Source organism: Bos grunniens, chromosome 4 (genome assembly GCF_055505025.1).
Source record: "Bos grunniens cultivar Pamir isolate PY7600 chromosome 4, Bosgru_T2T1.0, whole genome shotgun sequence".
Classification (NCBI taxonomy): domain Eukaryota; kingdom Metazoa; phylum Chordata; class Mammalia; order Artiodactyla; family Bovidae; genus Bos; species Bos grunniens.
Genome location: NC_141168.1, coordinates 80,074,819 through 80,096,091, shown reverse-complemented (window position 1 = coordinate 80,096,091; position 21,273 = coordinate 80,074,819). Strand labels below are relative to the sequence as shown.

The following is a 21,273-nucleotide window of genomic DNA, read 5'->3' as shown; positions in this document are numbered from 1 at the left end:
TCTCCTCACTGCCGCCCTTCCTGACCTTCAACGTGGGATAGCTCCTCTAGGCCCTCCTGCGCCCATGCAGCCACATCTCCCTGGACACGGGGTTGGTCCTCCCGGCCACCACCCTTGGCCTCGGGCGTGGGGGCATGGGGGCGTGGGGTAGCTCCTCCCGCCAGCCACCCCTGGCCTCGGGCTTAGGGGCATGGCGTAGCTCCTCCCGCCCACGGCCCCTGGCCTTGGGCTTGGGGCATGGGGTATCTCCTCCCTTTGCTATTTCCATGTTAAGGTAATTTTTCCTGGGCTACTAGTTTTGACAGAGGAGAAATAAGAGTTACTGGGCAGTCAATTCACAGATGCTATGATCTACCAAAGTGGCAAGGTCTTTTTTTGTGTGTGTGTCAGTATTACAATTTATTTTTAGCTTTTTATTTTTAATTGGAGTGTAGGTGATTAGCAACATGTTAGTTTCAAGTGTACAGCATAATGATTCAGTTATAAATATAGATACATTTATTACTCAGCCATTAAAAAGAATACATTTGAATCAGTTCTAATGAGGTGGATGAAACTGGAGCCTCTTATACAGAGTGAAGTAAGCCAGAAAGAAAAACACCAATACAGTATACTAACGCATATATATGAAATTTAGAAAGATGGAAACAATAACCCTGTATGCGAGACAGCAAAAGAGACAGAGATGTATAGAACAGTCTTTTGGACTCTGTGGGAGAGGGAGAGGGTGGGATGATTTGAGAGAATGGCATTGAAACATGTATAATATCATAAGAAATGAATAACCAGTCCAGGTTTGATGAAGGATACAGGATGCTCGGGGCTGGTGCACTGGGATGATCCAGAGGGATGGTATGGGGAGGGAGGTGGGAGGGGGGTTCAGGATGGGGAACACATGTACACTCATGGCAGATTCATGTCAATGTATGCCAAAACCAATACAATGTTGTAAAGTAATTAGCCTGCAATTTAAATAAATTTATATTAAAAATAAAAAGATTCTTTTCCTAAATGAACGGTTACAGAATGAGTAGAGTTCCCTGCACTGAACTGTAAGTCTCTGTTAGTTATTTATATACAGTAGTATGTATATGTTAATCCCAAACTCCTAATTTATCCTTCCCCCATCTTTCCCTTTGGTAACCATAAATGTGTTTTTGCAATCTGTGAGTCTATTTCTATTTTGCAAAGAAGTTCATTTGTATCATTTTTTTTAAGATTCCGTCTATGTGATACCATATGACACCTTTCTGTGACTTACTTCACTAGTATAGAAATCTCTAGGTCCGTCCATGTTGCTGCAAATGCCATTATTTCATGCTTTTTTCATTGCTTTGTGTATATGTACCACATCTTGTCTGTGCAGTCCTCCATCACTGGATTGTTTAGGTTGTTTCCATGTCTTAGCTAAACAGTGCTGCAGTGAACAGTCGGGTGTGTGTATCTTTTCAGATTGTGCTTTTCTCTGGGTACATGCTCAGGAATGGGATTGCTGGGATCATATGGTAGCTCTGTTTCTAGTGTTTAATTAACCTTCATACTGTTGTCCAGAATGGCTGTATCAATATACATTCTCATCAACCGTGTGGGAGGGTTCCCTTTTCTCAGCACTAACTCCAGCATTTCCTGTTTATAGATTTTTTGATGATGGCCATTTTGACGATGTGAGGTGATACCTCAGTGTAGTTTTGATTTGCATTTCTCCAGTAATTAGAGATGTTGCGCATCATATCGTGTGCTTTGTTGGCCATCTGTATGTCTTCTTCAGAGAAGTATCTGTTTAGATGTTCTGCCCATATTTGATTGGATTGTTTGTTTTTTGATGTTGAGCTGCTGCTGCTGGTAAGTCACTTCAGTATATGCTGTTTGTACATTTTGGATATTAATTCCTTGATAATTGCTTCATTTGCAAATATTTTCTCTCATTTTGTGAGTTGTCTTTTTATTTATGGTTTTCTTTGCTGTGAAAAGTCTTCAAATTTAATTAGGTCCCTCTTTTTTTTCATTATTCTAGGAGGTGAATCCAAGAACATAATGCTGTGATTTATGTCAAAGAGTGTTCTGCCTGTGTTTTCCTCTAAGAGTTTTATAGTATTTGGTCTTACATTTAGGTCTTTTAGCCATTTTGAATATCTTTTTGTGTGTAGTGTTAGAGAATGATATAATTTCATTCTTTTACATGTAGCTGTCCAGTTTTCCCAGCACCACTTATTGAAGAGACTGTCTTTTCTCCATTGCATATTCTTTCTTCCTTTGTCATAGATTAATTGACCATAGGTTCATGGGTTTATTTCTGGGCATTCTGACCTCTTTCATTGATCGATATTTTTTGTTTTGTGCCAGTACCACACTGATGTGTTACTGTAGCTTAGGAAAATATCTTTTAAACCCTCCCAGTTAAAAGACATTTTGTCAGTATGTTTTGAGTAACTTTGGATTTTTCAAAGATCCTTCAGAAACGGTGATATCTCAGTTTGTGGTTTTCAGTGTTTACTGTGGCACCTAATGTGAGGACACTGAATTGCTTTTGGATTTTAGTAGGCAAACAAAGCAATTAAAGTTTGTTAATCAGCCAGTTGTGTCCGATTCTTTGTGAGTCCCAGGGCTTCCCTGTCCTCCACCATCTCCTGGAGTTTGCTCAAACTCATGTCCATCAATTTGGTGGACTTGATGCCGTCCAACCATCTCATCCTTTGTTGTCCCCTTCTCCTCCTGCCCTCAATCTTTCTCAGCTCAGAGGCTTTTCCAATGGGTCAGCTCTTCGCATCAGGTGGCCAAAGTATCGGAGCTTCAGCATCAGTCCTTCCAATGATCATTCAGGGCCGATTTCCTTTAGGATTGACTGGTTTGATCTCCTGGCAGTCCAAGGGACCCTCAAGAGTCTTCTGCAACACCATAATTTGAAAGCATCAATTCTTTGACGCTCAACCTTCTTTATGGTCCAACTCTCTCATCTGTACAAGACTATTGAAAAAAAAAAAACACACACACACACACAAAAACGTAGCTTTGACTGTACAGACTTTGTTGGTAAAGTAATGTCTCTGCTTTTTAATACACTGTCTAGGTTTGTCATAGCTTCTCTGCAAAGGATCAAGCATCTTCTCATTTCATGGCTACAGTCACCATCTGCAGTGATTTTGGAGTCCAAGAAAATAAAGTCAGTCACTGTTTCCACTGTTTCCCGGTGTATTTGCTATGGAGTGTTGGGACCCACTGCCATGATCTTCATTTTTTGAATGTAGAGTTTTAAACCAGCTTTTTCACTCTCTGCTTTAACCTTCATCAAGAGGCTCTTTAGTTCCTCTTTGCTTTCCGCCATAAAGGTGGTGGCATCTGCATATCTGAGGTTATTGACATTTCTCCCACTAGTGTTGATTCTAGCTTGTGCTTCATCCATCCCAGCATTTTGCATGATATACTCAGCATATTAGTTAAGTAAGTGGTGACAATATGCAGCCTTGACGTACTCCTTTCCCAATTTGGAACCAGTCCATTGTTCATGTCTGGTTCTAACTGTTGCTTCTTGACCTGCATACAGGTTTCTCAGGAGGCAGGCAGGGTGCTCTGGTATCCCCATCTGTTGAAGAATTTTCCACAATTTGTGTGATTCACTCAAAGGCTTTAAGCATTGTCAATGAAACAGAAGTAAATGTTTTTCTGAAATTCTCTTTTTCTTTGATCCAAAGGATGTTGGCAATTTGATCTCTGGCTCCTCTGCCTTTTCTAAATCTAGCTTGTACATCTGGAAGTTCTCAGTTCACATGCTGTTGAAGCCTAGCTTGAAGTATTTTGAACATTACCTTGCTGCTGCTGCTGCTAAGTCGCTTTAGTCGTGTCCGACTCTGTGCGACCCCATGGACGGCAGCCCACCAGGCTCCTCTGTCCCTGGGATTCTCCAGGCAAGAACACTGGAGTGGGTTGCCATTTCCTTCTCCAATGCATGAAAGTGAAAAGTGAAAGTGAAGTCGCTCAGTCGTGTCGGACTCCCAGCGACCCCATGGACTGCAGTCCACCAGGCTCCTCCATCCACGGGATTTTCCAGGCAAGAGTACTGGAGTGGGGTGCCATTGCCTTCTCCAATTACCTTGCTAGCATGTGAAATGAATGCAACTGTGCAGTAGTTTGAACATTTTTTGGCATTGCCTTTCTTTGGGGTAGGAATAAAAACTGACCTTTTCCAGTCCTGTGGCCACTGCTGAGTTATCCAAATTTGCTGGCATATTGAATGCAGCAGTTTAAGAAATGCATTTTAAAAAGGAAAAGAAAATGAAAAACCTTATAAAAAATTTAGGAAAATGTGGTCAAGATTGAATTTAAAAAGAATGTTTCAGAAAGAAAGACAGATGCATAAAGAAATAAAAATTCAAGTAGACTACTTCACACAGAACATTAGACTGAATGTTTTGTGATACAACAGGAACTAGGCAAAGCACAGGGATACAAAAGGGCATCTTTTAATGAATGAAACCAGTCTTTCTGCAGTGACTGTGAAAGCAAGAAATATTACAGGAAGTAACCATTAATGCCCATTCTACTCATTGTACCCTTTCACCCAAAACTTTTTATTTTCATTTACATCTCTTAACACTAGCACAGAACTCTTTTTATTTTTATTTATTTATTTTCTGGCTGTGCTGGGTCTTCATTGCTATGTGCAGGCTTTCTCTAGTCGTGGTAAGCAGGGGCTACTTGTTGTGATACATGGGCTTCTTGTGGCTTCTCTTGTTGCAGAGCGTGGTCTTTAGGTGCATGGGCGTCAGTAATTGTAGCACTTGGGCTTAGCTGTCTTGCTGTATGTGGAATCTTCCTGGACCAGAGTTCAAACCTGGGTCTCCTGCATTGGCTGGTAGATTCTTAACCATTGGACCACCAGAGAATTCCTAGCATAGCATTCTGAAATTGCCAAGCATAAGTTGTATGCAGCTGAGTGAAAAGATCAAAATGTATTCAGTTTTCCAGAAGAGCTGATGAACATGGAAAATGACAAAATCCTTTTACATACCCATTTATATAATCATTGACAAAAATATAAGCATATATTGTTAAAGAGAGCATGATTAAAAATAATTCCATAAAGAAGGAAACTGAAGTAATGGATAATAAATTGTTCAGAGGCCAAGCGTTTGGTTACCATTCTTAAATGCCTTTCAAAATAGTTGATCCTCGTGAAATGCAATGTACCAACAGTCTTGGGGTTTGTGTTGTTTCAGGGACATTGATAAGAGTAATGATATTTCCTCTTTGGGGAAGACAAGTGTTCAAGATCCAGGATTTGTGTAGGTTGTCCAGTTCTCTGCCATATTTACCACCAGGGAACCAATTAGTAAATCAATATCCAATAAAAATACTTGTATCATGAATAAGTGAGATCTGTAGAAACTTAATTCAAGTTGTTGTGTGTATGTTAAATTTTAAAAGGTACCTATTTTTGTTCCAAGTGTGGATGGCATCTTAGTAATTCTTTAGAAATGTGCTTATGCTCAGTGCAAAACAAAAACAAAAAAATGCCGCTAGTTCTTCAACTCTAAGATAAGGTGTGCTTGCAAAGATAAAGCACATCAAATCTTCATTTTGTAGGTCGATATTAAGAATGGTCCTGACGTAGCCGATGCATGAATGTGAAGACTCATTTGCTCCCTGGAAAGCAGAAAGTAAGTACTTAGTGCTTATCAAAAAGTTGTGGAAAAAATAGGTAATTCTGACATTCTTTAGATTGAAGATGTCACATTTTCTAGTAATTAGCCCAGCTTCTCAAGCTGGAGAGAAAGATTCTCTGATGCACTTCATGGATGAGACAATTATTTTCCCATTCCAGGGAGCATGAAGCCTCCTTCCCAGCTCTCAAGAGCTGCACGCAGTCAGATGAGGAGGGTCACTCATTAAATCTGCTCTGAATGAGCATTTCCACTCCTTGCTGTCCCTTCAGACCATCCTCCATTTAGTGGTGTATGTACTGCTACTTTCAGAAAGACTACTGGTTTATTCTCTCTGTGAATAAAACCACACCTTAGCTCTACCATCTTTGCTTTATTCCCTCCTGTACATCCATCTTCTTATTTTTCAATTGTTTATAAATCTGCCCACAGGCATAATTATTAAATATTCAACATGAGGCCTGTTTAAGGAAATCTATATCTGTGATTCTTCTAAATCTAGTAAATCAAGTAATCTATAGAGAACAGTGTTCTCTGTTTGTAAAGGAAAAAAAAAGAACATTGTGTAAAGAGCAGTAGCTTTCCACTGCAACAATCAGATGTTTAAGAAAAATCAATATACTTGTTGACAGTGACACGTTAGAGAGTTCTCCATCTTTTACCTTAATTTAGCCACATAGAGCCCCAAGATACTGGGTATTCAGGGTTCATTTAGCATTGATGAAATATATCACATAACAGTTACAAGGAAGAATACAGAAAAATTTACAATTATTACACTTCATTTTGAAAAGCATATTTTCCCACCAGAACAAGTTTTTGTTGTAATATGGCTTTTAAGTGGATAATCTTTTCTGTTGTATAAATGGTCATGTGCATTACTTTGTTTAATCATAACTTATTTGTTACTTGACTAATGATAGGTCTTAAAGGTGATACAATATTTCCTTCATTACAATGTGAATATATTAGATTAGCATTTTGAATATTCTGTTCAGATGGATTGTAGGCAGAAGTATTCAGTCTTTTTAGTGAATAAATATAGGCAGAAAGCATCAGAACAAAAGATTGAGTGGTCTTCCTAAGCCCAAGTTCTCATTCTTACATACAGAAAATACTGTTGTATGTCCTGTTTTACTTTTTTTTAATAATTCAGTTTGACTGATGTCACACTTAGAAAATGAACAGATTTGCACTGTTAAAATTTTCTGTAATGTCTCAAACAGATAGATAGAATGAATGCTGGTGAATCCCTGGCTACTGGAAGTATAAAATTTTCATAGAGATTAGTTGTGATAATTCATGTAAAATGGTTATCATAATTTTGGTGCACAATAGAAGGTCAGTCATTATCAGTGGCAGCTCCAGAATTTCTGTATAAGACATCATGCAGTCAACAATCTGATTGAAAGTAGAGTAAGAAGACTTATTTTGAAGTTGTAATTTTTCATAGCAAGTATATTTGCTTTTATTTTGATTGTATATATTTTTTGATTTTCCTGGGAAGAAGGGTGGATGGAACCTAATGTAAGTGGAAAATCCTCCCCACACCCTACCAGGCCACACCAATGCCACAAATGATTATTAAAGGCTTCATTTAGGGAAGATTGAGTCAGATGTTCCTCTATTTACAAGGGGGCATAGGCACTAATAACTAAAACACAGAGACCTGAGCCACGTCTTCAATTTTGCTTAAACTCCTACTGTCCACATTTACCTGATTTTTCCTGTAAACTCTGAGTAATTTGGTTTTACTGTATTGACTTGTTTTTCTTCTATTCTTTATACTATTGTATTCAATTTTAGTTCATGAATTGTAATAATTCATCAAGACTTCAACATTAAACAGGTAGGGTACACACTGATTTTGTACTGTGATTGTAGCATATTTTTATGCTACAATCCTTTATATTAATATGTTATCTTCATCTTAAAATAGCATATTTATCCTGTTTTCTTACCATCATTTATTGAGTTTCTATTTCTCCTTAATTTCTAGCTTATTTAATAAACCTTTCTATTTTCTTTTCTCTTGTAAATTTCAGTCTCCCCAAATATCTACCGTTTTCATTTATATATAAACTTTCCTAGTCTGTGATTTTATTAATTTGTGATTTTAAAATAATTAGCTAGAAATAATCAAGAAATGAAAAGTTAGAACACATTTAGCTTTTGTGCAACATTTTAACTTTTCAAAAGTGATGACTTCATATTTTAGTGCATTCCTCTCAGAAGAAAGATGTAATGTAGTGATCTGCTTGGTATTACTAGGGCTTATTATTCATTCAGCCTTCATTTATGTTTTAATTTACATTCAGTTCAGTTCAGTTCTCAGTCATGTCCGACTCTTTTCGACCGCATGAATCGCAGCCAGCACGCCAGGCCTCTCTATCCATCACCAACTCCCGGAGTTCACCCAAACTCACGTGCATCGAATCGGTGATGCCATCCAGCCATCTCATCCTCTGTCGTCCCCTTCTCCTCCTGCCCCCAATCCCTCCCAGCATCAGAGTCTTTTCCAATGAGTCAACTCTTTGCATGAGGTGGCCAAAGTATTGGAGTTTCAGCTTCAGCATCAGTCCTTCCAATGAACACCCAGAACTGGTCTGCTTTAGGATGGACTGGTTGTATCTCCTTGCAGTCCAAGGGACTCTCAAGAGTCTTCTCCAACACCACAGTTCAAAAGCATCAATTCTTTGGCACTCAGCTTTCTTCACAGTCCAACTCTCACATCCATACATGAGCACTGGAAAAACATCTCAAAACTTCAAAGATACATTAAAAACAATTGTTGACTAGACAGATCCAGAAATATTTGTAGCCTAATTTATAACCTCTTTTTGATAAAATGAAAACAAGCAATATATAATGTTATAGCAGCTGTATATAATTTTTATTATATACTTACTTATTTAACACTCCACTCGGCATGCACAGTATGAAATCATAAAAGCAACAAACATCACTGTACCAATACTCCATAAGATTATTTGTACCAGGCGAAGGAGGTTTATTTTTCCAGTTACTTGATCTATGAACATTGCTGCCTTCTCATCACCAATGGTGGCAGTCTGTAATAAAGTTAATAGTGTTTTTGGGGTAGTTTAGTGAAGCAAAATACTCAAAACCTTCAATTTATGTATCAGTTTTTTTTTTTTCAAAACACTGCATAAATTTTAGTTATTTTTTTCTGTAAAACAAGCTAATGGAAGTCTCTTTGCATGTCAGAGAAGGTAATAAATGCCAAGGTGGAATATTTAGAGAAATACAATCATTTCCCTTTAAACATGTTATATAGCATTCTTCAGTACACTGACTTCTTTGTTCAATACACTGGTCTTACAGAAATATTTTCCAGTTTCCCAAAGAATGTTTCTTAGTGACAGAGGGAAATATCAAGGGTCAGCAGTTTTCTTCCTCTAAAGGCTTATACAATGCATTTCCTAATTCTGTGGCTAATCCATTCCATGATTTTTACACTAAAAATGTCTCATCAGGAGATAAACTGCCTACATTTACTATAAACTCATCTTTATAAACTTGGTTGGCTTTTATTAACACTACAATATTCACACTGAGTTATTTGGAATGTCATGTTTGCATGACTTTTCCCCATGCCAAGCACTATGACAAGAGATAGTGTTTAATATACGCATTATGGAAATAATCTTAAATGATAGGAAGTACTTTGTCTTTCTAAAATAAAAACACTGAAATCTAACATAATCCTGATATTTCTGCATGGCTTGGTTCTCTCAAAATAATTAATTCTATAATTAATAATGTATAAACTTGCCCACATGAGTAATGGAAACTCATACAACTTCAAATACTATGCACACTTACTCAATTTTCAATCATCCAAGATTTATTCTATATACAAAGATGTTTGCTATTTCAGTGACTAATAGATAAAAATACTAACCTCATTAAGCCAAAGAATAGGCACCAAATAGTTCTGCTCCAAATGCTTTAATGCTCTGTAATATACATTGAAAATAATTATAAAATATTAAATAATTATGGAAATAAATATATATTATACACGCATAAGAGAAGTGTTAGTAATTATCTCTATACATGAATGTTCAGAAACTAGTTGCTGTTGTGTCTTGGTTAAATTCCTTGATTTTTGTTCCACGTGATGAATCATTTAAATTTTAAGGTCTGTTTCTGAGTTTTATAATCACTTTATGAATCTTTCTAATATATATTTCTAATTAGATTCACTTTTTCTAATCATTTATTTTCCCTTTCAACAAGTGATGCCCAGGAAACTGAGAGAGTAAATTCCTAGGCAGGTTGATAAGAAGTCTGGGATCCCCAAGGACAGAGGGGTCTGGAACTCTTGAGGAGGAGAGGACAAACTTTTTTATCCTCTATATTCCTTAGGATTATATAGCAAAAATGTAACCTGCTTGAGGACAGTTTCTGGAAAAAAAAACCTTCTGGCTAATCCTGTTATCATAAAATGTAAATTATGGGAGTGGGTCTAGTAAGGTCTTTACAACCTCCAGACATTGTTTTGATTCGCTTATTATTAATTTGACTAATAATAAAATTCAATAAAAATTTGATAATTATTATAAAATAATAATTATCAAATTATAATAATATTTTGAGAATTATAATTTGATTATTATAATATTTGGTAATTATAATTATCAAATATTATTATCATCATCATCAAATAGCTAACACTAGCAATGGGGTACTCTTTCTGCCCCCTTCTGATGTCTATGTCAGAAGCTTTCTCTACCTCTTTTATACTTTAATAAAACTTTATTACACAAAAGCTCTGAGCGATTAAGCTGCGTCTCTGGCCATGGATTGAATTCTTCTCCTCCGGCGGCCAAGAATCCCAGTCTTTTTTGGTTTGGCAACAACCTTTCAAAACTAAACTTTGAATTCTGGAAACTACTGTCATAGAAATATTTGGACAGCTAGTGTGGAATGAGCAATACCACTATACACTCATTCCAAAATGTGTGTAAATACCACACATTCAATACAAACTAGATATAATTCTAAATTGCAAATGAAAGTTATTAGCATTTTATGATTTAATGAATTAAGCCAAAAAAGTTGAAATTTTATTTTATATATGTTTTTTCATCATATTGGATTATTACTGCATGAGTTTATTCAAGAAAACTAAGAAGAAGTGGCAAGAATACACAGAAGAACTATACAAAAAAGATCTTCACAACCCAGATAATCACGATGGTTTGATCACTCACCTAGAGCCAGACATCCTGGAATGTGAAATCAAGTGGGCCTTAGGAAGCATCACTATGAACAAAGCTGGTGGAGGTGACGGAATTCCAGTTGAGCTATTTCAAATCCTAAAAGATATGCTGTGAAAGTGCTGCCCTCAATATACCAGCAAATTGGAAAACTCAGCAGTGACCACAGGACTGGAAAAGGTCAGTTTTCATTCCAATCCCAAAGAAAGGCAATGCCAAAGAATACTCACACTACCACACAATTGTACTCATCTCACATGCTAGTAAAGTAATGTCCAAAATTCTCCAAGCCAGGCTTCAGCAATACGTGAACCGTGAACTTCCAGATGTTCAAGCTGGTTTTAAAGATCAAATTGCCAACATCCTTTGGATCATCAAAAAAGCAAGAAAATTCCAGAAAAATTTCTGCATTATTAACTAAACCAAAGCCTTTGACTGTGTTGATTACAACAAACTGTGGAGTATTCCTCAAGAGATGGGAATACCAGACCACCTGACCTGCCTCCTGAGAAACCTGTATGCAGGTCAAGAAGCAACAGTTAGAACTGGACATGGACCAACAAACTGGCTCCAAACTGGAAAAGGAGTACGTCAAGGCTGTATATTGTCACCCTGCTTATTTAACTTCTATGCAGAGTACATCATGAGAAACGCTGGGCTAGAGGAAGCACAAGCTAGAATCAAGAGTGCTAGGAGAAATATTAATAACCTCAGATATCCAGATGACTCTCTTATGGCAGAAAGCAAAGAACTAAAGAGACTCTTGATGAAAGTGAAGGAGGAAAGTGAAAAAGTTGGCTTAAAGCTCAACATTCAGAAAACTAAGATTATGGCATCTGGTCCTATCACTTCATAGCAAATTGATGGGTGAACTGTGGAAATAGTGACAGACTTTATTTTTTTAGGTTTCAAAATCACTGCAGATGGTGATTGCAGCCATGAGATTAAAAGACACTTGCTCCTTGGAAGAAAAGTTATGACCAACCTAGATAGCATATTAAAAAGCAGAGACATTATTTTGCCAACAAAAGTCCATCTAATCAAAGCTATGGTTTTTCCAGTAGTCATGTATAGATGTGAGAGTAGGACTATAAAGAAAGCTGAGCGCCAAAGAATTTATACTTTTGAACTGTGGTGTTGGAGAAGACTGTGGTGTTGAGAGTCCCTTGGACTGTAAGGAGATCCAACCAGTCCATCCTCAAGGAAACCAGTCTTGAATATTCATTGGAAGGACTGATTCTGAAGCTGAAACTCCAATACTTTGGCAACCTGATGTGAAGAACTGACTCATTTGAAAAAACCCTGATGCTGAGAAAGATTGAAGGTGGGAGAAGGGGAAGACAGAGGATGAGTAGGCTGGATGGCATCACCGACTCGATGGACGTGAGTTTGAGTGAACGAACTCTGGGAGTTGGTGATGGACAGGGAGGCCTGGCATGCTGCAGTCCATGGGGTTGCAAAGAGTTGGACACAACTGAGCAACTGAACTGAACTGAACTGATGGTGACAAAGAATACTTTAATCCACAGCTTACAGTTTCTTCAGTCAGAAATTCTTGGACATAGGTTTTCAAATCATTTAATGGTCATGCTTTTCTTTAGTAGCCTGTTTTGACATTCCTAAAGGGGCAGATATTCTAAATTTATGTAGAAATTAGAAAAAAATCTTATCTCTAAATCTTTTAAGAGTATCAGTAATAAAGCTGGTAGAAAGAATTGAGCTGCAAATCTCTTACAGTGCTAACATGGAAGGATATAACCATGCTTATACAATTTTTCATATCTCCTTTTGCATTTTTTTCTGTGCATATATATTTTCCTCATACAAATTTGTTTATGCAGTCCATTCACTGTCTGTCTTCCTAGTCCAGCTACCTAAATTTCCGTAGACTTTCTTTTATTTCTATTTACCAACATTTTGTTTTATAGAGGTACAGGTAGATTTTTACTTTCATGACTCATTATTATCTGTGGTCAGTGCCTTGGGCTAAATAACTCTGATCATCTACATTACTTTAAAAAACAGATTTTTTTTTTTTACATTGGAGTATAATTGCTTTGCAGTGTTGTGTTTCTTCTGTACAACAGCGTGAATCAGTTAAAAGTATGCATAAATCCCCTTCATCTTCAGCCTCCCTGCCACCCCTCTACATCATCACAAAGCTCTGAGCTGAGCTCCCTGTGCTATACAGCAGCTCCCCACTACCTGTTTAACACATGGTCATGTGTTTATGTCAGGGCTGCTCTCTCAATTCATTCTACCCTCTCCTTCCCTCGCTGTGTCCACGCATCCTTTCTTACATCCTCATCTCTATTCCAGCCCTGCCAATAGGTTCATCAGTGTCCCTTTTCTAGATTGCATATATATGTGTTAATATATGATATTTTTCTGACTTAGAGAAGTTGAATTTTATATTCTTTCCCCTTCTTTTCATAGATATACTCTCATTCTTACAAGAAAATACTAAAAATCATAATGAAACTTGTTCAAGAGACTCACTCAATTTTTCTTGCTGGTTTAACCAGTATATTGATCTGCAGTTGTTTTGCAAACTGTAGAGTGAATCCAGTTATCTAAAGACAGAACAAACTAAATTAATTATCAACTTCCTTAAAAAAAAAGATTTTATAAATCCAAAATTTATTTTTACTGTTACATAAAACCTAAAGTGAAACTCTACTACTTGAAATTTATTAAATAACTAATTGGACATATTGCTTCATGCACACATAATTCTCCATAATTAAATTTTGTGTGTGCATGAATAGGTGTATACAGATGTATATACCCATGCATATATATGCACACAAAATTCCTTTGCCCATCCTAATGCCTAGGCTTTATTTAAATTTAAGATATTTATTTGAACTGGTTTTGAGGGATCCACAACAATAGTACTGAAACCCAATACTATTTATACTGTCTATAAATCCTGAACTTTGCATGATTAAGTATATATCAGTCAGAACCCATGTATCATCCATATAATTATAATACTACTTATTATTCCTTAAACTGACATGTGACTCCTAAAATGCTGGCATAGCATTTAAACTTTGAATAGGAGAATATTAAAATAAATGAAAAGTTGAAAACTGTTACTCTATAGGAAATTTAATAGATGTTTCCCTGCACTGAGTATAATCAATCTTACCTCAAATGCATATATATCTGTAAAATCTTTCAATTGCTTGTAATCTACAATGTCCCTTCATGTGAGCAGTACTTGCAGTTGTTATAAAATGAGCATAAAATTGTACTTTATACCAAATTGTTTTAAGTAGAATCATGTCTATCATTGCTTTCCCTGACCTATGAAGAATTAAAAAGATCTATAAAATTTCACATGCTATAAACTAAAACAGAATTATTTCATCTCATAAGCAACAATGGGAAAAAAGAGTTATTTTCATTGATATAAAAGTAAGTAATTTATCAAGATTGTGATGCAATAAATATAATCAATAAATGTGAGAAAATGGAGAGAATTTAATTTTTCTTTCATTAAAAAATAATGTTAAACCAAACAGGTCAATAATGTAGTTGCTTACAGGTTCAACATCTAAGTACGTGCTATGTTCTTCTTCATTTGGACTTACGCCTTCAATAGGTTCTGCAATTTCTGGACTTGCATATAGAAAATGAGGAAGTGAAATGTACACAGGTTTTCTTGCAAGCAAGTTTTAAAAGACAAATGATATAAATACTTTTTCTTATTATACATCCCTTTCAGAAAAGATTTCCTTGAAGATAAAGCTTTTTAAGTTAAAAATGAAATGCAAAGTTTGCTTTGACTACTAACTGGATGGTGAGGGTTAGAGACAATTATAGCATCTAATCACTTTTGAACAATAACAAAAAAGAAATGTAACCAGTTATCCCTTAGGTGTTTATTTCCTATAAGTAAGCCTTAACTGGCCTTCCCTGGTAGCTCAGTGGTAAAGAATCAGCCTGCCAATACAGGAGATAAGGTTTGATCGCTGGGTCAGGAAGATCCCCTGGAGGAGGAAATGGCAACCACTCCATTTTCTTGACTGGGAAATTCCATGAAAAGAGGAGTCTGGTGGGCTATATAGTCTATGAGGTCAAAAAGAGTCAGATACGACTTAGCAACTAAGCAACAACAGCAAAGCTTAGCTGCTGAACACAAAGTTACAACCATATACCTTCATGTTTCAGGTAGTAATGTGCCTATGGACTGATAATTTTTTAAAGAGATTCTTTCTTTCTTCACACCTACACCAATATGAAATAGGTGAGCAAAATATGATAAACTCCATATTTTGAGTCAATTCTTGTTTTGGAGACTTCCTGAAATACACTTATTTTTATTTACCATTTTCTAGGGTAGAAAAGTTAGAAAAATGCTAGATAAGTTGGGATGTTTAAAGTATTCTGATAACTATTTTAATTTTATCCTAAATCTAAAAAGAGCACAGAGATTCTGCACAGCAGAGGACACCATCAAAAATGAAAAGGCTACCTATGGGATGGGAAAAAATATTTTCAGAACTTATATCCCATAAGTAAGTAATATCCAAAATATACAAGGTATTCACACAACTCAAAAAAATAATCCGTTAAAAAATGAGCAAAGAACCTTAAGATTTATTTTCCAAAGTAGCACAGAAAAATATCAGGGTGGTTTTACCTAATAACAACTAACTTTTGAAACAGTGAAAATCAGAACAAAAACAGCCTACCACTTTCTGCCATTGTTGCCTTCTCACTTTAAATTTCTTGTGGAAAGAAACCCTGGGTGAAGTTTATATTTTAAAGAATAATGCAAATTATGCCATGGATTGTAACATTGAGAACCTGTAAACTTAACCTTCTTTGCATTTGCCAATGTCTAGCACACCATATAAGGTACAGTTTTTTGAGAAGTTTTTCTGTGCAGAAACAGTGGTTGTCTGGATTTTGAAGTGGAGATGCAAAAGCCAAGGATGGAAGAATGAGTCTGTACACAGGGATTCCTTTCAGATTCGTTTCAGCTGTGAACACAACATAGCTAGGCCTGAACACAGATACGAAAAAGCTTCATCCTGGGAAACTGAACTTCCTTCTGGAGATCCATTTTCTCCTATTTTAAAATTTATATTATTGCTTTAACTTAGGAAAATTATGTAATCTTGCTAGAATTCCTGCTTAATTCTTAGGAAAAAAATCTTGAGAGATTTTAAGCTATAACAGAACTCAGTACTTGGATATTCTTACCTTTGTTTTCAAAAGCTTCTGAGATTAATTGTTGTTTGTGAACTGCAATAGAGTATTTATCCCTTGAGATGGGAATGGCAGCCACTCTAGTTTTGTCGCCTGGAGAATCGCACAGATAATGGAGCCTGGTGGGCTACAGGGCTACAGTCCACAGAGTTGGACATGACTGAGCGACTAACCACATAGAGTATTTATACAGCAGACATTTCTCATAGTTCATTTCTTCTGTGTATTAATTATTGATGACTCTCTCAAATCCTTAATTTGTGCCCAATTTAAGTGAGATAAAAATAAAGTTTCAATCTTCCAAAACTTAATCATGGAGAGAAGTTCAGCTTGAGTGTGTGCATGCTGGTGTTTAATATTTGCCTTCTACATGCCCATCATTTACAGCTATTCACCATAACCAGGCTTCCCTGGTGGCTCAGAGGATAAAGCGTCTGCCTATAATGCCGGAGACCTGGGTTCGATCCCTGGATCAGGAAGATCCCCTGAAGAAGGAAATGGCAACCCAGTCCAGTACTCTTGCCTAGAAAATCCCATAGACTGAGAAGCCTGGTAGGCTACAGCCATGTGGTCGCAAAGAGTCAGACACGACTGAGTGACTTCACTTCACTTCACTTTACCATAACCGCGACAATGTACTGGATCCCACTATATACTTTTTTTTTTTTTTTTTGATACCCAGATGACCTTATTTGAAGAAATTCTGCTCTCTTCAATTTTACAGATAAGAAAAGTTTCAGAGATCTTCAAAGCTTTCTCACACCACAAAGAATTTAGAAACTAAAGGATTCAAGCATACCCAATGCCCAGTGTGGGTGCTGATGCTTGTGTGATAGCTACTGCACCCTGCCAATTTGAATGGATGTCGTAATGCCAGTAGAGCACATTAACATAGATCTGTGCCTGGAATCTCATCATTTTAGACAATTTAAGGAAGATCGGGCATGTCTTTCTTGACTGTTATTAAGCATACTACCACTTCAGTAAAAGAGAGGAACAAATAGCTCTTGCTTAGAAATGACAAAGAAGAAAATGATTTGTGTTATGCAGAGTGCCCTTCTACATCTTTTAGTTTACAGAAATAAACACATTATGAATTCTATATTGTATTTATTAATATATCAAAAAACTTCCTTAAATTTGTTTTATTTTTCTAATGTACTATTATTGAGTGTGGTCTTCTTGATTTATCTCTTGTCACTTGGGGAAATAATTCTGACTTAGAGAAATACATCAATGTCTTTGTCTTACCTGAAAATGTCCAAGGAGAAGAATTGTAATACCTGGGTCTTCTCAATAAAAGGTGGAAATGAAGCTGCATCTGTTTAAAAGTTGAGCCAGTGGCAAGGGATTAGATGCAGTTTGTGTCTTAAATCAAGAAATCTTGATTCCAACATGCTTGATAGAAATATGAACTGTAGCAATTCTACATGTAATTTTTTAAACAGAAATTTATTTTTCTCATTCCTTTCTCTTTTATTAAATTTTCTGTTGGATCAGTTGATTAACCATGTTTTGTTAGTTTCAGGAGTATAGCAAAATGATTCAGTTATACATACACATGTATCTATTCTTTTTCTTTTCCCATCTAGGTGAAAAAAAGAATATTGAGTAACGCTCTTTGTGCTATACAGTAAGCCCTTGTGGGTTATCTGTTTTAAACATTAATAGTGTATGTATGTCAATCCCAAACTCCAAATCCATCTCCTCCTCCAACTTCTTCCCTCAGTCACTATACTTCATTGTCTGAAGTCTGTGAGTCTGTGTGGTAAGTTCATTTGTATCACTTTTTTAAGAGTCTGCAAAAAAGCAATATCACATGATCCATGTCTTTCTCTGATTTACTTCACTTAGTATGATAATCTCCAGGTCCATTCATATTGCTGCAAATGGCATTATTTCATCCTTTTTAATAGCTGAGTAATATTCTGTTTCACATATGCACCACATTTTCTTTATCTGTTGATGGACATTTAGGTTGCTTCCATCTCTTGGCTATGGTAAGCAGTACCGCAATGAATCCTGGTCTGCATATAACCTTTTGAACTACATTTTTATCCAGATACATGCCCAGGAGTGGGATTGCTATATCATATGGTAGCTTTATTTTTAGTTTCTTAAGAAACCTCCATACTGTTATCCATTGTGACTGTTACCAGTTTAAATTCCTACCAACAGTATAGGAAAATTTCCTTTTCTGCACATCCTCTCCAGCCTTTATTGTTAGTGAATTTTGGGGTGATGGAGTCTGACCATTGCGAAGTGATACCTCATTGTAGTTTTGATTTTCATTTTTCTAGTAAATAGTGATTTTGAACACATTTTAATGTACTTCTTGGCCATCTGTATGTCTTCTTTGGAGAAATGTCAACTTAGGTCTTTTGCCCATTTTTTGATTTTTTTTTATATGTAATATAGAGAATATGAGCTGTTGAAAACTTTGGAAATTAATCCCTCATTGGTTGCATTGTTTGAAAATATTTTCTCCCATTGTGAGTTGTCTTTTAATTTTGTTTATGGTTTACTTTGCTGTACAAAAGGCTTTGAGTTCAATTATGTCCTATTTGTTTATATTTCTTCTTATTTCTATTTCTCTAAGAGGTGGCTCAGAAAAGATACTGCAGTGATTTATGTCAGAGAGTGTTCTGCCTATGTATTCCTCTAAGAGTTTCATAGCATTCAGTCTTTAGTTACTTAATCCATGTTGAGTTTATTTGTGTATGGTGTTAATGTTCAATTTCATTTTTTTACATGTACTTGTCCCATTTTCTCAGCACCATTTATTATACAGTCTTACCTACTTTGCTGTACATTAATTGGCCATATATGTGTGCGCTGTTTCTGGGCTTTCTACCCTGTCCCAGGGATCTACATTTCTGTTTTGGTGACACTGCCATACTGTTTTGGTGACTGTAACTTTGTAGTACAGTCTGAAGTCAGGGAGCCGTGATTCCTCCAACTTTGTTTTCCTTCTCGAGATGGCTTTGACTATTCAAGGTCTTTTATGTCTCCATACACATTTAAAAATTTTTGTTCTAATTCTGTGAAAAATGCCATTGGTAATTTGATAGGGATTTCATTGAGTCTTTAGATTGCACTGGGTAATATAGTCATTTTAACAGTGTTGATCTTTGAATACCAGAATGTGATACATCTTTCCATCTGTTTGTGTCATCTTTGATTTCTTTCATCATCATATAGTTTCAGAGTATAGGTTTTTTGTTTCCTTAGGCAATTTTATTTCTAGGTGTTTTATTCTTTTTGATACAATGGCAAATGGGATTGTTTCTTTATCTTTCTGATCTTCATTGTTAGTGTACAGAAATGGATTACATTTCTGTGTAATAATTTTGTAATAATAATAATTACACACTTAGTTATCCTGCAACTTTACTGTGCTCAGACACTCAGTTGTGTCTGATTCTTTGTGACCCCATGGACTGTAGACCACCAGGCTTCTCTGTCCATGGGATTCTCCTGGCAAGAATACTGGAGTGGGTTGCCATTTCCTTCTCCAGAAACTATATTACAGCTCTTCAAAAATGAATTCAAGGGTTTTCTGATAGCATCTTTAGGATTCTTTGTGTAGAGTATCATGTCATCCACAAGCAATGACAGTTTTACTTCTTTTCCAATGTGGATTCCTTTTATTTCTTTTTCTTCTCTGATTTCCATGACTAGTACTTCCAAAACTATGTTAAATGATAGTGATGAGAGTCAATATCCTTTCTTGTTCCTGGTCTTAGAGGAAATGCTTTTATCTTTTAAATGTTTAATATGATGCTAACTATATTTTTGTCATATATGGCCTTTATTATGTTCAGATAGGTCTCCTCTGTACCCACTTTCTAGAGATTTTTTTTAAATCTCAATGGATATTGAGTTTTGTTAAAAGCTCTTTCTACCATCTATTGAGATGGTCATGTAATTTTATTCTTTAATATTCTTTGATATCATATATCACACAGATTGATGTCCAGATATTGCAAAATGCTTGTATCCATGGTATAAATCCCACCTTATCATGTTGTGTGATCCTTTAATGTATTATTTGATTTGGTTTGCTAGTAGTTTGTTGAAATTTTTCACATCTGTATTCATCAGTGATACTGACCCATGGTTTCCTTCTTTGCAGTATCTATGTCTGGTTTTGGTATCAGGGTGATGGTATCCTCATAGGATGAGTTTGAGAATATTCCTTCTTCTGCAAATTTTTCAGTAGTCTCAGAAGGATAGGTTTAACCCTTCTGTAAGGTTTTAGTAGAATACACCTGTGAAGCCATCTGGTCCTGGACATTTTTTGTTAGACGTTTTTAAAGCGCAGTTTCAATTCCATTACTTGTGATTGGTATGTTCATATTTTCTATTTCTTCTTAGTTCATTCATGGGAGCGTATACCTTTCTAAGAATTTGTACATTTCTTCCAGGTTTTCCATTGCATTGACATACAGTTGCTTGCAGTTGTCTCTTATGATCCTTTGTATTTCTGTGGTGTTTGTTTTAAATTATGTTCTTTTTCATTCTAATTTTATTGATTTGAACTCTCTCCCTTTTTCTTTCCTTGATGAGTTTGGCTAAAGGTTTATCCATTTTGATTCTTTTTAAAGAACAAGCTTTTAGTTTTATTGATCTTTTCTATTTTTTTTTCCTTTTTGATTATGATTTGTTTTCTTCTACTAACTTTGGTGTTGTTTGTTCTTCTTTTTCTATTGCTTTAGGTGTAAGGTTAGGTTGTTTATTTGAAAATTTTCTTGCTTCCTGAGATAAGATTGTATTGCTATAAACTTCGTTCTTACAACTGCTTTTGCTTCTTCCCATAAGTTTTGGATCATCATGCTTTTATTTTCATTTATCTCTACGTGTTTTCTTTTATTATTATGCTTTGATTTATTCAGTGATCTATTGGTTTCTTGATAACATGTTGTTTACCTTCAACCCATTTGTGTTTTTTCAGTGTTTTTCTTGAAGTTGAATTCTAATCTCATAGCATTGTGGTCAGAAAAGATGCTTGATATGATTTCAGTTTTCCTAAACTTATCAAGGCTCACTTTGTGGCCCAGCCTGTGATCAGTCCTGGAGAATGTTCCATGTGAACTTGAAAGGAATGTATATTCTGCTTCTTTTGGATGCGGTGCACTATAAATTAA

The 21,273-nt window shown here is 35.9% G+C and overlaps 1 long non-coding RNA gene across 13 annotated transcripts in view; it reads left to right on the top strand.

Annotated features, from left to right (window-relative positions):
• Positions 1 to 21,273, top strand: part of LOC147374434 (uncharacterized) — a 288,128-nt gene that overhangs the window by 65,116 nt on the left and 201,739 nt on the right. For 10 of the 13 annotated variants that reach the window (XR_015163241.1, XR_015163243.1, XR_015163244.1 and 7 more), the window contains one exon: positions 5,581 to 5,654. The exons of 2 other annotated variants lie outside the window; for them this stretch is intronic. This is a non-coding gene — a long non-coding RNA (uncharacterized LOC147374434). Of the gene's footprint in view, positions 1 to 5,580; positions 5,655 to 16,513; positions 19,603 to 21,273 lie in introns of those variants that run through there. One more of the 13 variants, XR_015163246.1, reaches the window with a different exon arrangement.